Genomic DNA, 20,281 nt, shown 5'->3' with positions numbered 1-20,281 from the left:
GCCCAGCACCATCCTTGTCTTCCACCCCCATTCTATCATCACCCTCCCTGTTGATCCCCAACCAGTAGACTGTTCCCGTTCACCCAAGAGAGTGGGTGTCTCCTTTGCCGCAGGCACCTCTGCCTCAGTCCCTGTTTCTCCTACTGCCCTCAATGAGGAGGCAATTGACCTCCTGAGGTTTATCTCTGTGGGTCAGTCCAACATTGTGAATGCCATCCAGGGACTGGCAACCCAAGTCCACCAGACCAATGCATTCCTGGATGGCATTTACGGTACACTGGCTGGAAAACAGAGGTCTTTTCAAACTCTGGCCTCCACACTGACGGCAGCCAGTCACCCGTTGTCTTCTGTTCCCCCTCCACCTTCCTCTTCCCATTCCAAACCCCCCTTTCTCTAGCCTAGCGAAAGCACACAGACAGACTCTCATGTATCTACCTCAACAGACAAAGGTAGCGCACACAAACACAAGCACCACAAGACACACTGGCACACAGACAAACAACATCCACTCGCAGACACAGCAACAGTACCAACTTGTCCTGACACCACCCCACCACACCTCCATCACCACCCCATCACACGCACAACATCTGACATACCTACAGTCACCACATCAACTTTCTCTGATACAGCCACCACCCCCGTCCTACCTGCAGACACCACCACAGCAGACCCTCAGACATTCACCCCAGTCACTACACCCACAGACACCATAACTACACACACACCTACATGGTCCACATACACCTTATCTGTAGTCACCACCCTAACATACATCCACCCATCCACCTTGGTATCCCCCAGAATCTCCACCACCCCTCAGCCCAAGACACATAAACGCCCTCACTCACTCACACAACAAACACCCAAAACACACAAGCATACCTCCCACAAGCACTCAGCCAAGACATCCACTTCCACACGTCAGACAACCACTCGCTCAACCTCCAAATTCTGACCCCCTTCTGTTGACCATCCCCGTGTCAAAGAAAATTGTCCTGTGTGAGGTTGACCTTACCTCCGTTCGCCCCTCCCCGTACCACACCCAAAAGGACCACAACCCTCTTCAATGCCATCCCTTCCACCTCCAAGGCCTCCCCTGCTCACACTGCAAGCAACCATGCCCCTCCCACCACCAAAAAGTAACCCACCTCTACCAAGAAGGATCTAACAGGGAACCTCCACAGGAAGGGGCAGCAAGGGGATAAGCAGGTACCTCAGGGATTATCCAGTAGTGAGGGATCAGATTTGGGATGGGAGGTTTGGGAGGAGAGGTCTTCTTGGGAAGGGTGGGATTCTTCTTGGGAGGGGTGGACTTCTTCCTGGTGGGGGAGGGGTGTGGGTGCTTGCAGGGTGTGCAGGGGAGGCCTTGGTGGTGTAAGGGATGGACTTGGAGCTGGGTGGGATCCTTCTGGGTGTGGTCCGAAGGGGGAAGAGGGGTAAGGTCAAGCTCACAGAGGAACATTTTTCTGGACACATGGGGACAGTCACCAGAAGGGGGTCAGGATTTGGAGGTTGAGGCAGTGGTTGTCTAATGTGTAAGTGTGGATGTCGTGGGTGTGTGCTTATGCAAGTTATGCTTGTGTGTGGTGGGTGTCTGTTGGGTGGGTGAGTAAGGGTGCTTATGTGTCTTAGGCTTAGGGGGCTGGAGGTGCCGGGGGATGCTGTGGTGGGTGCCTGTTGGGGTGGTGACTGCAGGTATGGTGGATGTATGTGTGTCTATAGCTGTGGTATCTGCAAGTGTGGTGCTTGTGGTAGATGTCTGAGTCTCTGCTGGGGTGGTGTCTACAGGTAGAATGGGTGTGATGGCTTTGTCAGTGACTGTTGTGGTGTTGTCTGTAAGTGTGCTTGCTGTCATGTGTGTGATGCTGTAAGTGGTGGGGTTATCAGGGGAAGTTGTGACTGTTGTGACTGTAGGTGGATATTGTTTGTGTGCATGCTGGGTTGTCTTGTGGTGCTTGTTTTTGCTTCATTTGTCTGCTGAGGTGGATGTCTGCGGATCTGTTTGTGTGCTTTGAGTAGCTAGGGGAGGGGGGGGTTTGGACTGGGGAGAGGGAGGTGGAGGGGGGACAGAAGGTAGTGGGGGTGATTGGCTGCCATCAGTATGGAGGCCAGAGCCTGAAAAGATCTCTGTAGGCCAGCCATTGCACCATGAATGCCTTCCTGGAACATGTTGGTTTGATGCAGTTGGGTTGCCAGTCCCTGGATGGCATTCACTATGGCTGACTGACCCACAGAGATACACGATAGCCTCCTTTCTGAAGGCAGCAGTGGTAACAGGGACTGGGGCAGAGGTGTCTGCAGTAAACAAAACAACGACCCTCTTGGGTGAGGAGGCATTTCCATCTGGGTGGGAACCAACAGGGAAGGTGGTGATAGAATGGAGGTGACGGGCAAAAATGGTGCTGGGGATGCCTGATGGGTCTCCCACCACTTACGAGTGGCCACTGGAGGAGGAATCCGAGGCTGATGATGCAGATCTGGTCTCACCCGTGGCACTCACCTCGTCCTCCAGGCCTCTGGGTCACTGTGTGCCAGTAGATTCTTGAACCGAGGTCCCATGGCCAGATGCATCCCCACTTGGCTATGCCCCATCTCCTCTGCTTCACTGTGGTTATGCTGCAAGGTCAAAGAGGGATGTGGTCATCACATGTTCATGATAACACCTCAACCACAACTCAGATTGACTAACAATACCACCAGTTCTAGTAGGCCCCAGCAAGACTACTCATCTAAGTGGTGCAAACATGTGCCATGACATGTGCGTGCCACCTGGATTTACTACAGTGGCCCACATTAAAATCAGGACCTCAGAAAACTACAACTGCATGAGTGAAGTATTGGAACCACACTAACTATATATTAACTAGGAGTCCTCTTCATGCTCAAAGTTGTCCCACATGCAGCAGACCTCAGCCTATTAATGGCAAACAATAGTAATCCATTGTAAATTCCATTCCCACATATCCCACACAATGTCATGCACACATCTATATGACACATACATAATGAGCCTAGAATCAGAAAGGAGGCCCTGGAATCCTGCTTTGTGGGTCCCAAAGGTTCTATGTCCTGGAGTATGTGACATGGAAATAACCATGTCACACAGGAAACATTTCAACAACTGATTTGCATATCATGTGTTATCAGTAAACGACACACAGTTGGCACTTATGCAATGTCAGAAATGCAATGATCCTGCACAGTTTGCATGTGACCTATAAGAAGGTGACAACAGGGCGGTGGGATCAAGGGACCTGTCAATGCTCTGAAACACACATTGACAGAGATGCCAAGTGCACATCAGTCAGAGATCATTAGCTCCCTCCCAATACCATGTACATTCATACCAAAGGACAGAGCCTCAATACGTTGCATATTAGTACTGAGGCAAGATTTGGCCTGATAACGTGTTGTGCTGGGATACAGGGAGAGGGCACAGTGCCACAGTTGCATAACAATAGTGATTCAACACCAGCCCAGACTTTGACAAATACAGTGAGATACATTTGTCAGGCCCTGGTCTCTGCAAGCTGAGGAGACATACCTACATGAAACTCCATTTCCCAACACTTCAATGCAAGACAGTACATCATGTAGCCAACAGTCAATTGGCATGTGGTGTTTTTGTGCCAACTTAATGGGCAGAGTAAGTCGGATATGCCTTCCAAACAACGGTCTAGCAAGGGCAGAGGTGGTTTGAAATGTCTGTGGCACCATACACAAAGCTCACATTCCACACACCTAATATATACCACATACATACAATGCTCATGCTGTCATTCAAATACATGTGCCCTCAGATTGATGACATTCATGGGGTTATGTGCCTCCAACACGAGGTGGATCAGGGTACACACAACACACACACCACAATGCATCAGAACTTAACACCTGGCACTGAACACAGATACATGCACATTGACTTCCCCATTGATGCACACTGACTGCACCTAGAGGGCTTAGAGTTCACATCTGCCACACATGGTCACACTCTAGCCTGTGAAGATGGAATATATGTGGAAGTACAGAGAAAACTATGTACAGGTGGACACTGGGGGGCTGATGAGTAGGGTGACAGTAAAGGTGGTCAAAGGTGAGCAGTGAGCATGCTTGATAATACATTTTGGTGATATTTTGGTTAGTAACTTACCCGAATCCAATCCCTCAAGTATTCCTGACAATACATTTTGGTGATATTTTAGTTTGTAACTTACCCAAATCTACTCCCCCAGGTATTCCTGTCAAACTCTCAGGATGCAGAATGGCCAAGACCTTCTCCTCCCAGGGTGTGAGTTGTAAGGGAAGGGGTGGGGGAACACTACCAGTCTTCTGAACATGCAGCAGGTGCCTGGATGCCAGGCAACAGCCCTTCCTCCTGAGGTCGTTCCCCCTCTTCCTGATGTCTTCTGTTGTGCGCTGGGTGGGGCCTACAGCATTCACTCTGTCGACTATCCTTTGCCACATTTCCATTTTTCTGGTGTTAGTAGTGTGCTGGACTAATGCTCCAAATAAATGTGGCTCTACTCGTATGATTTCATCTACCATGACTTAACTCATCGTCAATGAAAAGTGGATTTTTCTCGGTTGACATGGTGGTGCTAAGAGAATGGATGGAAATTAACAGGTGATGGTGAGTTTGTGATGTTGTGAAGTACAAGTGTATTCGCCTGGAAAAATAATGTGTGAAAGGTGTGGTATGTGATGTGGGAAAATTGCAGGTGTGCCTATTCCAATTCTATTTTTTCCACTATTGTGAGCTCTGGCTACACTGTTTTGCATTGTAGATGCAAAGGATTGCGGTATTTAAAGTGGTGTGTTTCATAGTGTGTTTTGCAAGTGTGTCGAGGGTGGCAATGTGTGTCAGCTGTCGTGTTTTCAAATCCATTCAATGTGGTGTTGTGTATTACTGTGGTGCCGACTGCCATTGGCTGACCACCATGGCTGAACCACCACTGCAAATTTTTATTTGTAATACAGTCATTGGTTGGTCAATATGCCGTTGGTGATAGTTGTCGGCCTGCCTATTTCATGCCCTCCATGAGACTGGCAGTCTTCAGTTTTTGGCTGACTTCTGTTAGTCCTGCCTGCGTGACAATATGGCGGTCTTTTGGCGGTTGCCACTGTGGCGTTCTGGCAGGGTCTGACTGCCAAACTTGTATTGAGGCTCTAGATTTACTGTTACCAATCCAGTTGAAGCATCACTAGGAAAAGCGTTGGACTTCAGGAAAGTTTGATTTACTATTCACACTCTAGTCTAATTAGCAGTAGGGAAAGAGTTAGGCAGGGGAGGGGTTGGATTTACATTTAATATTACTACTCCACTCTAAACAATAGTTGGGGAAGTGGTAGATTTTGGAGGCATTATATTTACTATTTTCACTCCAGACAAAGCAACAACAGAGAAGGTGTTAGACTTCTGAGGGTTTAGATTTACTACTATTCCCACTCCAGTGTAAACAACAGTAGTGAAAGCGTTGGACTTCCGAGAGGTTAGATTTACTATTCCCACTCCATTCTAAGCAACAATAGAGAAAGTGTTGGGCTACTTAAGAATTACATTTACTAATCCCACTAGAGTCATAGCAACAGTAGGGAAATTGTTGGACTTTGATAGAATTAGATTTACTATTCCCACCACAGTTTCAGCACCAGTAGGAAAGGTGTTAGATTTCAGAGGTTAGATGTGGCCCATATTTATGGATGGTTAGTGTTGCTTTAGCACCATTCATTTTAGCGCTAAAACAGTGCTAACCTAACTCCATTTTTATAGCTTGACACTAGACCCGTCTAATTTCAAAATATTGGAGTTAGCGCCATGCTTAGGATGTGCAAATACACCTTGTGTCAATGAGATGCAAGGTAAGCGTTCCTGTCCTAAATACAACGCTAACCCCCTAGCGCCATATTTACCTCCCGATGCAAAAACAACGCTTACCAAGGAAGCGGACTCAAAAAATGGCAATAAGTCCGAATGTCTCAAATTTTAACGCCTAGTCAGACCAAGCGTAAAAAAGAGGCTCACACACCGCCACTCAAGGAAAACACACAGAAGGAGCTTTGGAAACATCTAGGACAATATGAAAGTGGTACTGCTCCCAGCTTGGTACACGCACAGATGCCTGCGGAGACAGCAGATCCCTCCACCACCACCACAGCAACCCCAAGCACCAACCACCACAGCAGCCACAAAGGCAGTGAAGAAGGAGGGAGAGAATCTTCAGACAGCGCACAACCATCCTTGTAATGAGGGAACAAGATGTGGTGAGGATGAACAGACTCAACCGGCAGCCCATTGTACGCCTACTGCACCATATTGAGCCACACATCATGGCAAGAGTGCAAATTCCCTATAACATTCCTCCCATGATAAAACTGCTTGCTGTCCTACATATGATGGCGTCTGGATCAGATAACGGGTGCACAAGTGGCTGGTATCTCCCAGTCATCCCTACCAATCTTTCTACCAAAGGTCCTGGACGCTATCCTATACCTCACACCCACCACATCTGCTTCCCAAACACCCAGAATCTGCAAAAGGAGACCAAGCAAGGTTTCAAACAAATTGCTGGGTTTCTGCATGTGCGGAGTGCAATGGACTGTACCAATGTGCAACTGGTGCCACCTGCAGAAATAGAACACCTATATAGGTACCGCGAGCACACACATTCTATCAATATGCAGGCCATAATGGACTACCGTGGGCTCTTTACCAACATTCTTGAGAAATATTCCAGCAGCGTCCGTGATGCATACATCTTTCGCCATTGCACCATCAACGAGCGGTTCCAGGATAGCTAATATGGCAATGGGCTACTCATAGATAAGCCACCATATCATCATAACACACAACACACCAACCATCTAGGACAAATAAGACAAACACCATACTAAATACACATGGGCAGGGCCACAGAGATGTACAGGCAACAACACATATGCAGCATGGCACACTACACTGCATATATTGCATGTCACAAACACATACACCCAAATGCACATAACACAGCCACACCCTGACTGGCACACCACATGTGGACAGGAGGTGCCAAGTCCCCTTTGCATACAGAAGCTGCTCACAAACCACTACAAGTGTCCACAGGTTGACAACTAAATACAGATCACACACACACATTACACCAAACAAAGAAGAGCACAGGCATGTCAATGGCATTGGCCATGGTCCTTTTGAGGAAGTCACACATAGGCACAGTCCCACGTAAACCATGGTGTGCAAGCCTCTGGCAGAACCTAAATCAAATATCACCCAAGTGGTGCCATTACCAAATACATATCATCTACACGTACCTGACATACCTTTAGTGTGCACATCCATCTGTCTACTGCATTGTGTCGCACATATACGTTTACAAAAATATCTGCCATTGAAGACCATGGGACCGAATCATGAGAAATGGGGCAACACCTACTCCAGTGCCACCTCACATGTGACCCCGGTGCCCCCTAACATCACCATGTCTGTTGCGAATACCAGAAAGGGTCTGTGAAAAACTCTAACAATCATTGATGTCATAGTAGGATTTGGTAGGAGTATAGAGAACATACCTGACCTTACATGCACCATATGTAGAAAGTGACTGTCAGAAATCATGTATTGAAAGCTAGGAGGTACTACTGCACCAAATTACATCATCCTTTGAATGTGTGATACACACTCTTGTACGCTTGATGACTGGCACAACCATCATCTGCCACAAAGGGTCACAAAGTGTCACACTGCATGCGTAGTGCCACATGGTAACATGGACGGCACAGTCTAGCTTTGTAGGGCAACTATGGTGTTTCAACACCTGACACCATTGTGTTCACTAACCAGCAGCTCACCTCAACTCTTGCCAAATCCTTCCCTCCTCCCTCTCATGATGCCAACACAGCAGAGCGCAATCTCAAAGCATGGAACACCTAATGCGCGACACTCTAGCCCACCCTCTGGCTGTCATCGGCCAAACGCGTACCTAAGAAAGCCAGCTTGTTCACCACAGAACTCCAAGAATCAAAGAGCACCTGCAGACGCTTAGAGAAAAAATGAAGGAACAGCCAAATCAGCGAAGACCTCACCTCCTTCAGAGCTGCAACCGCCACCCACTGCCGAAACATCAAAAACGCAAGGAAGGACGCACTCCGGGATCACATCAAATCCTCCACACACAACTCTAAGGAACTCTTCTCAATCATCAACAAGTTCACAAATCCCCCCTCCGAAGCCACCAGCATCCCCCCGTCCCAGGACCTCTGCGAAAAACTCGCTACCTTTTTCCACCACAAGATCCAGGACATCTATGAAAAACTTCCTCAGTAAAAACCTGGCACCAGAACCTGCCACCGACCCACTCCCCCAGAACCCACCCAGACCAATCACAGCTAGTCCATGCTCACCATGGAGAAAACAGGCAGCATCATGAACAGCACCCACTCCAGAGGCCCCAAAGTCCCCTGCCTGCACCATATATACATCAGAGCCAGCACATTCATCGCCCCGAGCTCCGAAACATGAGGAACTGCTCCATCAACACTGGCACCTTCCCTGAGAGCTGGAAACACACTGAAATATGCCCTTTCCTGAAAAAAAACCTCAGCCGACCCATCCGAACTGAAGAACTTCCTGTCCGTTTTGCTGCTACCATACCCTGCCAAAATACTGAAGAAAGCAATCAACGCACAAATCCGGAATTTCATCGAGGCCAACAACTCCATAGACAGCTTCCAGTCCGGTTTCTGCAGCAACCACAGCATGGAGACAGTCCTCCTGGCAGCCACGGAGGACATCCGATCACTCCTATACTGAGGCCACACTGCAGCGCTCATATCCCTCAACAGCAGCCTCTGACATGGTCTCCCACAGCTCTCTACGCACCAGACTCCAGAACGTAGGACTCCACGGAAGAGCCCTGGAATTGATACACTCCTTCCTCTCTGGGAGAACTTAGAGGGTCGGACTCCCACCCTACACATCCAGACACACAGGAGTCAACTGCAGAGTTCCACTCTGTTCAACGTACACATGGCCCCTCTGGCAGCCATCGTCAGAAGCCACAGAATGAACATCGTGTCATATGCTGATGACACACAACTCATCATTCCCCTCACCGAAGACCAGGACACGGCCAAAAGGTACTTCCACTCAGGAATGGAAGCTGTCGCCAACTGGATGAGAGAAAGCTGCCTCAAGCTCAACTTTGACAATATCAAGCTCGTCATCTTCGGAAAAGCCACCTCAGCTTGGAATGACTCCTGGTGGCCCACATCCCTCAGCACCCCTCCTGCACCAACTGAGCATGATCGCAACCTAGGCATCATCCTCGACTCCTCCCTATCCATGACCCGCCAGGTAAACTCAGTCACCTCCTCCTACTGGCACACAATCCGAAAACTTCAAAACGTCTTCAGGTGGATCCCAGCAGACTGCCAAAGAACAGTCACCCACGCCTTAGTTACAAGCAAGCTTGACTACGGCAATGCCCTCTATGCCGCCACCTCGACTAGAAACTAAAAACTACAACTCATCCAGAACACCACTGCCAGACTCATCCTGAACCTCCCATGCCAAGGACATATCTCTCAACACCTGAGGACCCTCCACTGGCTCCTGGTCGAGAAATGAATCATCTTCAAGCTACTCACCCACACATACAAGGCCATACACAATGCAGGACTAGACTACCTGAACCACCAAGTCCCCTTCCACACCTCTGCTCCCCTGAGCTGGCCCTGGCCACCATCCCTCCCATTAGTAAAACCACCGCTGGAGGACCATCCTTCACCTAAATTGCTGCAAAGAGCTGGAACAACCTCACCCTGCACCTCAGACAAAGCCCTGTGCTCACAATCTTCAGGAAGAACCTCAAGACGAGGCTCTTCAGACAAGGCTCCCTCTCCTCTGCCCCCCCCAGTTCCTTGAGACCCTTGAGTAGATGTGCTTTACAAAAACTGATTGATTGATTGATCTAACAACACTGCTTCAAATATAGACTACACAACACATTTACCTAAATCATAACCATCATATTGGGATCAACATAAAAATCCCCAGGCCCTTGAGCCACAACCCAAGATTGTCATGCCCATTAACATGGTCCAGTGAAACCATTTCACAAGAACAGAAACATACACTATACCACAAGCAAGTCTGTCACCACTCCAACTAAAAAGTACAACTACTATGGGATGCTCCAAACCGCTATCAACACTTACCAAAACATCTTCTCTCTATCCATCGCAGCTGATCAAGGGTATGGCATACAGCCATGGATGATGACCCCATTTGCCAATCCTACAATGGTGGAAGAGCAAGCTTACAATGAGGGACACAGAAAAACTTGCAATGTGGTGGAAAAGACATTTGGACCTGACAGGAGGCAGCCTCTTGTATGCTGCACCACTTGTTTGCAAGATAATTCTGGCATGTGCAATCCTGCACAACATCTGTGTCAGAACAAATATCCCCTGGGATGAACAGGTTGATGTCAACAACGATGAGGAGGATGATGATGGAGCCAATAATGTGGGGCGGCAAAAACAGAACACTGCTGCAAGAGTTCGTAGGAGACTCCACTTGTTGAGAACTTTTACACATTGTCACTCAACTATAAACATCACATTTTAAATAGTGCAAATACATTATTTTGCAACTGATTCTCCTTGGTCTACTCATTATCCACTACATACACCATTGGAATGTGACTCAAACCTCAGTGAGCAGATAAGTAACACAAAGGTGACAAGTATGGTAGCAACATCATTCGTGACATAAGAGGGTCTATTGCCACCATCTCACATATCAGTGACACGCAATTTGCAGACATGTGACTCCTGAAGGTCTAGATCGATGCACCACTACATATATTGTTCTGTCAAGTTGGCGCGGTGCTAATACCGAGCCCATTCACCACAACAACACAATGCCTAACAGGATGTATGCAAGTAGGACACACATAAGGTAGGAGCTGTCAACAAATGGATATCAAGTTATGTAGGAACAGAACACTATCACAACTCATGGTGACAGTACCTTTGCCTGCATGGTACATATGTGACAAGGGTGGAACATCATTGGTAACTGTGCTCCTTCTGTAAATGTTCAGAGATTGTAACCAATGTCCGATGCTGAGCCTGCACAGTGTATCCATGGAATTGTGTCCTGGCGCTGCCATTGGGCACAGCCCTGAAACATGGTGGACTGTACCTCATGTACGGCACACACACGTTGGCTGCAATGGGTTGCCAGACTAAATAATCAGCAATGGGTGCAGAATCACTATCCAAACACATGACCCATAGTCACGATCCATGGATTTACTGGGACAATGCACCACCAGATTTTTATCTGGGTCGAATGTAGGCAGAGTGTCTAATAATCAGTAGGTACATGAGGTGCACACTTGTCACCCAAATCTGCTGTCTTCACATATGCCTAGAGCAAAACCATGCAAACATTTGAAGACTGATGTACGGGTGTATGTCCTAGGTAGCAACGGGTTTGCCAGTATCAACAATTCTTGATGTGTCAGCATGTATACCTAATTTGCTCTGTATTATTACATCACACAACACAAACCAATACACACCACTCATTGTCACTCACATGACAGAGCAAGTGCATGATAGCAACAGTTACAAATTGTCCCATATGTGTTGTGGCCTCCAACATCGCAATCAGGTGTGAGGTGTGTTACCATGATCAGCATTGTTGTAAAATGTCTGAGACACAACACCAAACTGAGTGGGAGTAGACCTAGCTATATATGTTGCAATTGGCAAATGAACAGTACAGCACCTAGATGATTTCACACCACAATATCATTCAGTCATGGTAAGAGTTACCTAGGTTGTGGCATGCTGGAAGAAATGCATACCCATGTTCTATGGAGATTATGGATGGACAGCTTCAAGACACCAACAGATACTTGCAAATACAACATGGGAGGTGAAATGGAGACAACACCAATGGAACTGTAACTATCAAGTAGCCAGAAGAAGGAGATGCATACATCTTCTACACAAGTCACATGTTGCATCATGTCCATGCATGACAGGACAATGTTGCTGTAGAAGATGTGTACAAAGTGCAAGCAGCCTAAAGAATGGGAGCAATGTAGGTGACAATACACACCTTACCAGTAGTGCAGGAATACATGGAGACACATAGCCCAAGATTGACTGTACTACACATTAATGTCTACATGTCAACATTTAACATATGTACAGAGAGGGTGGCCAGTTCAGTACATAACCCAGTCATGTTGGCCACTAGCATACTATGGTATTTGCCCATTGCATGCCACCATGACAGGAGGCTGTGCTAGACACCACCATCTGTACCCTGGCACGTTTCCAATATTGAAGCCACAACAGATATGCAAGCCCAACAAGCTGCCCAAGGAAAGAACTAAGGACATCAAATAATGTCACATGTCCCACATGTGCAAGCACCCAAGCTCTGTCCATGAGAGAGAAAAGCTGACATCAAGTACCGCAGAGGAAAGTGCGATATCCTGGTCTGTATGACCACAATTGTGCATGTGTCTGTCTGCTGGGGAGTGTGCATAGTTCTGCGGAGTAGCAACCATGAAGAGGTTGGGTTCCTGCTTAATAAACCCACACACCACTTCTCTCGCTACATTAACGTATGACATTGTCAGGGGCCTGATGTATGTGCACAGGGGACAAAGTAAACTGGAGTTCCATTAACTTGCACCTTCACATGCAACCATGGGTTTTGTGTTGCCATACAAACTCACACAGTTGTGATGATGAGTAGGCTGCCATCTATGCCAGACTGCAACACTGTTACACAATGGTATGCCACTGTTTGTGGCAGTCATATCAAACATAATGTGAACAAATGTGAGTGCCTAGTTGGTGGCATGCACAAATATACCACATATCTCAGCACACATGTATCACTGCAGTGGCTCAGGCATGGTAATGTGTATGAATTCTAAACAAAAAGCAACTTAGCACAAAAGTAAGAGCAGAGGTATCGCAAGATTAGGGACTGTAATAAATGACCTTCACATGTGTTCCGACATAGGGAAACAGGGGTGGCACTGATGTGACGACACATGCATTTGTCAAATGCCAACATGTGTCCATGCAGGAAGAAAGGAATTTGAGGTTTCACATTCCATGAACACACCACTGTCGTCTTATGTTATGGAAATTACAAAACACATGTCTATACACACGCATGGCATATACCAACTTTCACCAACACATGTGTACATAATATCTCTTGCAACTAAGATGCATGGGGGACCAAATGGCACATGCGTAGCAAAGCAACATGAATTAAAATCCAACAACACACCACAGAGTAAATACACATGCACACACAAATTGGCAGGTTTTACATGATGTCAATTCAGTCCAAGTCCACTGAATACAGTGAGTAGAAATTGTCATGGTTGTCACATGTTTTTCCATGTGTTAGACATAGGCCACCATATATATTGTGTAGTAGGTATGTGTACATTTGCATCTCAGACATAACAATGTAGTACACCCACAAATTAGTATACATACATATATAACATACACGTGCCAACATGTATGTGGACACAGTGTCGCTACACATGCACATATGCACAAGGAATGAGTAATCACATGCAGCAGACTCATAAACAAACCTTTAGGTTCCACATACAGTTGTCACAGTAATGACATTACTGGACAGTCAGGCACATGCTGCCATACCACATATACAACATTGTTGCATAGGCCATGTGACATGTTAAGTTAATCAGGGTGACTGAAGGCCTACAATGTAAAATTCCAGGCAAATCCATCATGCGTCAAAAACAAAATGATGCAAACGCATCAACTACATATTATAACGCTAGGGAAATGATGTCTGAACCCTGAGCGGCAAATACACGTACACATGCCTCTGAATGCACCATGGTGTATAATCCACACATGACCATCATGTGTCAAATTGTTTTCTCTCATATACCATACAATACCTCTAAGCTAAAAGACGCCTGACCCCTGAGCGTCTATTGCAATGTCCACAGTCCTTTTCACGCTAATGGTGAGAAAAATGACACGAGTGGAAACGTGACACACATGCCCAGGAAGTGATGAAGCAGGCCATCCTGCTTGCAAAAATGGTACAGTAAGTTCACTTTCACTTTCACTTCACAGTCTTATTGTCTGTAACTGTGTGAGGGTGTATGGAGCTGGTGTTGTAGGTGGATTGGCGTTTGTGGAGTGTTTGTAGTGTTTATTGTGCTGTGACTTGTAGGTGTTGTTCTTATTTGTCTTTCAACTTGTCTTTTGTAGTGTCATAGCACTGTATTGTTCTCTGTGTTGTGAGGTGATTGTTTGGGGTAGCATAGTTGTTAGGGTAGTTGGGTTAGGTGTTAGGTCTTCTTTATTTTTTCATTTTGGGTGATGCTGCGGATGTCTGCCGAAGAGCTGGGGAGGTTCATCTGGCTTGTTCAGCACTACTTCCCTTTGATGCTGCAAATGGGTAGGCGTGTAATCCTTGGCTATCCCACAGAGGCATGATGGCTGCAGTGGGACAAGGTACTCTGCCACTTCACATGCATCTTTCGTTGTGGAAGGAACGACCACCAACTCAAACATCAATGGGCAGATTTGGTTACAAGGGAGCAGGATCTGCTGGATCAGTTACAAGGGAGCAAGATCTGCTGGATCATCTGGGTATTGAGGTTGGTGGAGCAGTTCATAAGTCTGGCATTTACATACAAAGTCCTTACTTTTGCATGCACATGACAGTTGTAGATATGGTTGAGTGCTGCATGTAATGCTTGTGGATGTGGACATGTCTTATGCTACCTGAATGATGAGTCCCAGCGCCACCTTAGGCCTGCAAGTCAGATGTATAATAATGAAGCCGATGCTGGGCAGATGTACCATTTTCCCTGCACAACCAGTACAAAGTATTGTGATGCATGCATAGTGCAACGTGGTAATAAGCAGCACCAAATGAGGGCTGTGCTCTGCATCATGAATGGAAGGGGGTCCCAAAAGATGTTTGGGTAGCATATGTATGAGCCACCAAGCAAGATGAGAAATCCCTTAGTTCAATTATATCTGCACTCTGAATGGTTGCTGAGAGCAGGTGTGATATGGGGGCATAAAAATGTATGAGATGGGCCTCCAATGTACTCAGCAGAAGTCGTGAGGATCTGTTGCAACTCCTGCTGAGTACATCATTTACCTACACATAAGTAGATGCATTTTGACCCTACCTGCATCGTGCTGTGCCTTAATTCTCATTAGGCACACACATTGCGGTGTAAGTGGTGCACTGAGGGCCACAAGGACTGTATTGATACAAATGTTGCTGCACCCCTGTTATTCTATTGGCCCCTTTGTGTCATTGGCCAAGGCCATGTAAGGGAGCTTAACCATGCACTTGGTCCAGACTACTAGCACTTCCCTGTTCCAGTTGCTTGTGTATCAATACTATGTCTATTACAACACACATGTGCAGAGTCAGTTCCACAGGCTTGCCACTTCTCACTTACAGAATGGGGCTGCCCTGCATCTGCTCTTTCACTGGCACACCACTCAGTAACCTGCACCAACAAATGCATCCTTGGACCACAGTGCAAGTGTTTCTGTGTTGAGGCATTTTCTATGCCCATGTTCTTATCCCTCCCTGGACAAATAATGGTATACTATGGCAACAATGCCTGGCCACACACTATTGGCAATACATCCATGATTTCAATCAGTCAATGTGCAGATAGGTACAAATATCTTCACATGAGTATACTCCCATTGCATTATTGCTCATGTGTGTGCCTTGTAATGGCACAGACACATTACTCATTTCACTGAAGGATGAATCACGTAATTGCTCAACACCTTGGAATACCCACACAACCCCCGGGCAGTAATTTGTCAGTTTGCTGTGACAATGAGGTAGCTGTCTTCAACATGTGAGGCAGGCCCAAATGCAATGGGGTCACAATGCAACAACCATTGAATGCCCCTCAGATGCAATGTACAGTGTCAAGCAGTTCCATATGGTCATGGAGGTGTAGCGCTAACAGACAACTGCATGACAATGGCATGTATTAATGGTGCAGTGAGAAGCACCACAGGAGTGTCAGGGACAGTGATGGTTGACAGGTGTGTGGTTCTACATTATCTGAGACTATGGTGGTCATTCTGACCTCGGCGGTAAAAGGCGCCTACCGCCGGTCAGAAATCCTCCATAATCCCGCCGCGGTCGCGGAAACCCGCCACGGTCATTCTGACCCGCAGAAGGCAAACCTCCGAAAATCCGACAGCCACAACAGACCGCCAGACCAGCGGTCGGCGGAAAAGTGGAGGTGACAAAACCTCCACCGTCACGCCAACAGAAATACGCCCATGCCATTACGACCCACGAATCCACGCGGCGGTCTTTCAAACGCGGTATTCCATTGGCGGGACACACCGCCGCGGTCAGAATACACACAAACGAACAAAACTCAGCCACATTGGCCGATTTGAATTCCACACACCTGATACACATACACACACCACTCCCACACACACAATACAATATAAAACACACACCCACATCACCCACAAACCCCTACGACCAAAAATTCTGAAAGAAGGCCAGAGCGAGACACCACCATCCACAAACTAGCAGCCACAGCCACTCAACACCATCACCCACACACTATCCACACCCAAAACAACACACACCACCACACTCAACACACTTAACTACACATACTCCACCCCACACATCATACACACCACCCCATGGCACCCCAAAGACACCCCCGCTTCTCAGACGAAGAACTCAGGGTCATGGTGGAGGAAATCGTTCGGGTAGAGCCCCAGCTGTTCGGCACACAGATCCAATACACCAGCATTGCCCGGAGGACGGAGCTATGGCAGAGGATTGTCGACAGGGTCAACGCTGTGGGACAGCACCCCAGAAATCGGGAAGACATCAGGAAGCGATGGAACGACCTACGGGGGAAGGTGCGTTCCATGGTATCCAGGCACAACATCGCCGTGCAGAAGACTGGCGGAGGACCCCCACCTCAACCCCCACAATTTACAACATGGGAGGAGGAAGTCTTGAACATCCTGCATCCTGACGGCCTCGCAGGAGTCGGCGGAGGAATGGATACTGGTAAGTTGAAGCTTCAATACTGCTTCCCCCCCACCTGCATGCCAAATCATACCCCAACCCTCACCCCCATCCTCGAACCCCACCCTCACCCCCACCCCCATCCTCACCCCCACCCTCACCCCCACCACCATCCTCACCCCCACCACCATCCTCAACCCCACCCCCAGCACACCTATTCCCTGCCAATGTCTCACCATCACAACCCACACATCCCAAAACCTAGGCCTGCATGCGTCCACTAAGCATGGACACCCATCACCAAAGCATGCCCAATGCATATACACATCCCCCCCACAAGCCACCCTCACCAAAGCCCCCACACACGAATGCCAGCACTTGGGGACACGGGAACCCACAGATACACCCATATGCCACACATTGAAACTATAACCATACCTCTATACCCCTGCAGGACCCGACCGTCAACACACCGCCGCGGAGGGCACAGAATTCTCCACACCCCCCACCCAAGAGGCCGTCAGCGATGACAGCAGCTCTGTCGACCTGGACACCGATGACCAGCCCGGACCATTGGGGACCTCTGGACAGTCGGTTCCCCTCACACAGGCCCAGGCCACTACAGACCCAAACCCCTCTGGGAACACCAGCACAGCTCCCACCCAGCGGGCCCATGCCTCTGTCTCCAGGGCGTGTCAATCTGCGGTGTGTCTACCACTACAGGGCACCCAGGATAACCCACCACCCCAACAACAACAGGGACCTGGGGGCAGTGGTAGTGGGCACACCGGCCAGGGGGCAGAGGCCCAGGGAAACAGGGCAACTCGGAGGGCAGCTGTGCGACAGGGGGGGGACGGGCCCAGGGAACCCACTCTCCACGAGGCCCTCACCACCATCATGGGAGCATACAACCGCTCCCAGGAGACGATGGCGACGGTACTGGCCCGGTTCCAGGAGATCCAGGTACTGCAGGAGGAACACTATCGGGGGTACAGGGAGGACATCAGAGCCCTCACCTCCACCCTGGTTACCATGGTAGGGCTGCTGCAGGACCTCATCAACACCAGGACGGACACTCAACAACACCAAAGGGCCCCTGCCACTAGCCTGGACCAAGAACAGCCAACCACCTCCGCCGGCGCTAGTGGACAGGAGGCCCCTGCACAGCAGCAGCCCACCAGACCCCCACCTCCTGCAGGAGAAGAACCACCCCGCAAGAGGGCCCTGAGATCTCGCAAGAAGACAGAGTAGGATGTCAAGACCCCCGCCAGCAAAGGATACCACCTGATGTCATCCCACTGTCCCACATTGTCACCCTGTCCATCCTTGAACTGCCCATGCTCCATCTCTCCACAGGCCTCTGGACAATGCACCTGTGTGACTGTTACTCTGGACTCTGCCATGGACATTCCTTCACCATAGCCCCCACCCACTTGAAACCACCCATCCCATTTTGAGCACTTAAATAAACACCTATTTTGCACAAAACTATCTGGAGTCTGGCTGTGATTTCAAAATATTGTAATTGACATGACAGTGCAAATATGTCCTTGTACATAGTGAAGTCAACAAACAGCTGCCACAAAGCTGTAGTCCATGGGGAAACGAAGCACAGGACTCGTAGTGGGGACCCCAGATCTGAAATAGGGAGGGAAAAGCCACAACTCAGTCATCATACACTGGGGCAAATAGACAGGCAGCAGAGATGCAGGAGAGTAGTTCACATTTACTAAATTATCTTTGAATTGTTACCTGTGTCCTATTGGAAGTACTGTTCAATGATTCTGTCCCTGTTGTCTGTTTCAGCCCCGTCGTCTTCCTCCTCGTCACTCTCCTCAGGTTCCACCGCTGCCACAACACCACCGTCTCGACCATCCTCCTGCAGGAAAGGCACCTGGCGGCGCAAAGCCAGGTTGTGAAGCATGCAGCAGGCCACGATGATGTGACACACCTTCTTAGGTGAGTACATTAGGGATCCACCTGTCATATGCAGGCACCGAAACCTGGCCTTTAGGAGGCCAAAGGTGCGTTCGATCACCCTCCTAGTACGCCCATGGGCCTCATTGTACCGTTCCTCTGCCCTGGTCCGGGGATTCCTTACTGGGGTCAGTAGCCACGACAGGTTGGGGTACCCAGAGTCCCCCAATAGCCATACACGGTGTCTCTCTAGCTGTTCCATCACGTAAGGGATGCTGCTATTCCTCAGGATGTAGGCGTCATGCACTGACCCTGGGAATTTGGCATTTACATGCGAGATGTACTGGTCAGCCAAACACACCACCTGGATGTTCATTGAATGGTACGTTTTTCTGTTCCTGTACACCTGCTCCCTGTCTCTTGGGGGAACCAAAGCCACATGGGTCCCATCAATGGCACCAATGACGTTGGGAATATGTCCAAGGGCATAGAAATCACCTTTCACTGCAGCCAATTCGCCCACCTCAGGGAAAAGGATGTAGCTCCTCACGTATTTCATCAGGGCAGACAACACTCTGGATAACACATTCGAAAACATGGGCTGAGACATCCCAGAAGCAATTCCCACTGTTGTCTGAAATGACCCACTTGCCAAGAAATGGAGTACTGACAGGACCTGCACCAGAGGGGGAATCCCTGTGGGTTGGCGGATGGGGGACATCAGGTCGGGCTCCAGCTGGGCACACAGTTCATGTATAGTGGCACGGTTAAGACGGTAGGTCAGGATAATGTGGCGTTCTTCCATTGTCGACAGGTCCACCAGCGGTCGGTACACGGGAGGATTCATCCGTCTCCTCGCCAAACCCAGCGGAGGGTGCCTAGGAAGGACAACATGGAGCACACAGTCAAGCAACCCACAGGTACGTACTCACAGCTAGCACAGTAAACGATTCTCTATGCAGTGAATGGCGTGTCTGAGTGGCTATGCAAGGCCTAGGCCTGTGTGACGCAGTTGAAATTGAGCCATGTGGACCCTCGAAATGGCGGCTGCCTGACCTGTGAAGTGTGACAATGGGATGTGAGGTCAATGCGCTGGCGTGGCACACCGCGGCGGGCGGCGGGCGAAGACCGCGGCGCGAAGCCGCATTGGTTAACATTGAAGCCTATGGGTTTCAGGAGCCAATGGCGAAGGGAGCCGGCGGTGGCGGTACGCACCGCCGCGGTACGCACCGCCGCGGACGTGACCGCCATTTTCTATCTACTTATCCACTTGCG

The sequence above is a fragment of the Pleurodeles waltl genome, chromosome 7 (genome assembly GCF_031143425.1).
Source record: "Pleurodeles waltl isolate 20211129_DDA chromosome 7, aPleWal1.hap1.20221129, whole genome shotgun sequence".
Taxonomy (NCBI): Eukaryota; Metazoa; Chordata; class Amphibia; order Caudata; family Salamandridae; genus Pleurodeles; species Pleurodeles waltl.
This window is presented reverse-complemented; position numbering follows the sequence as displayed.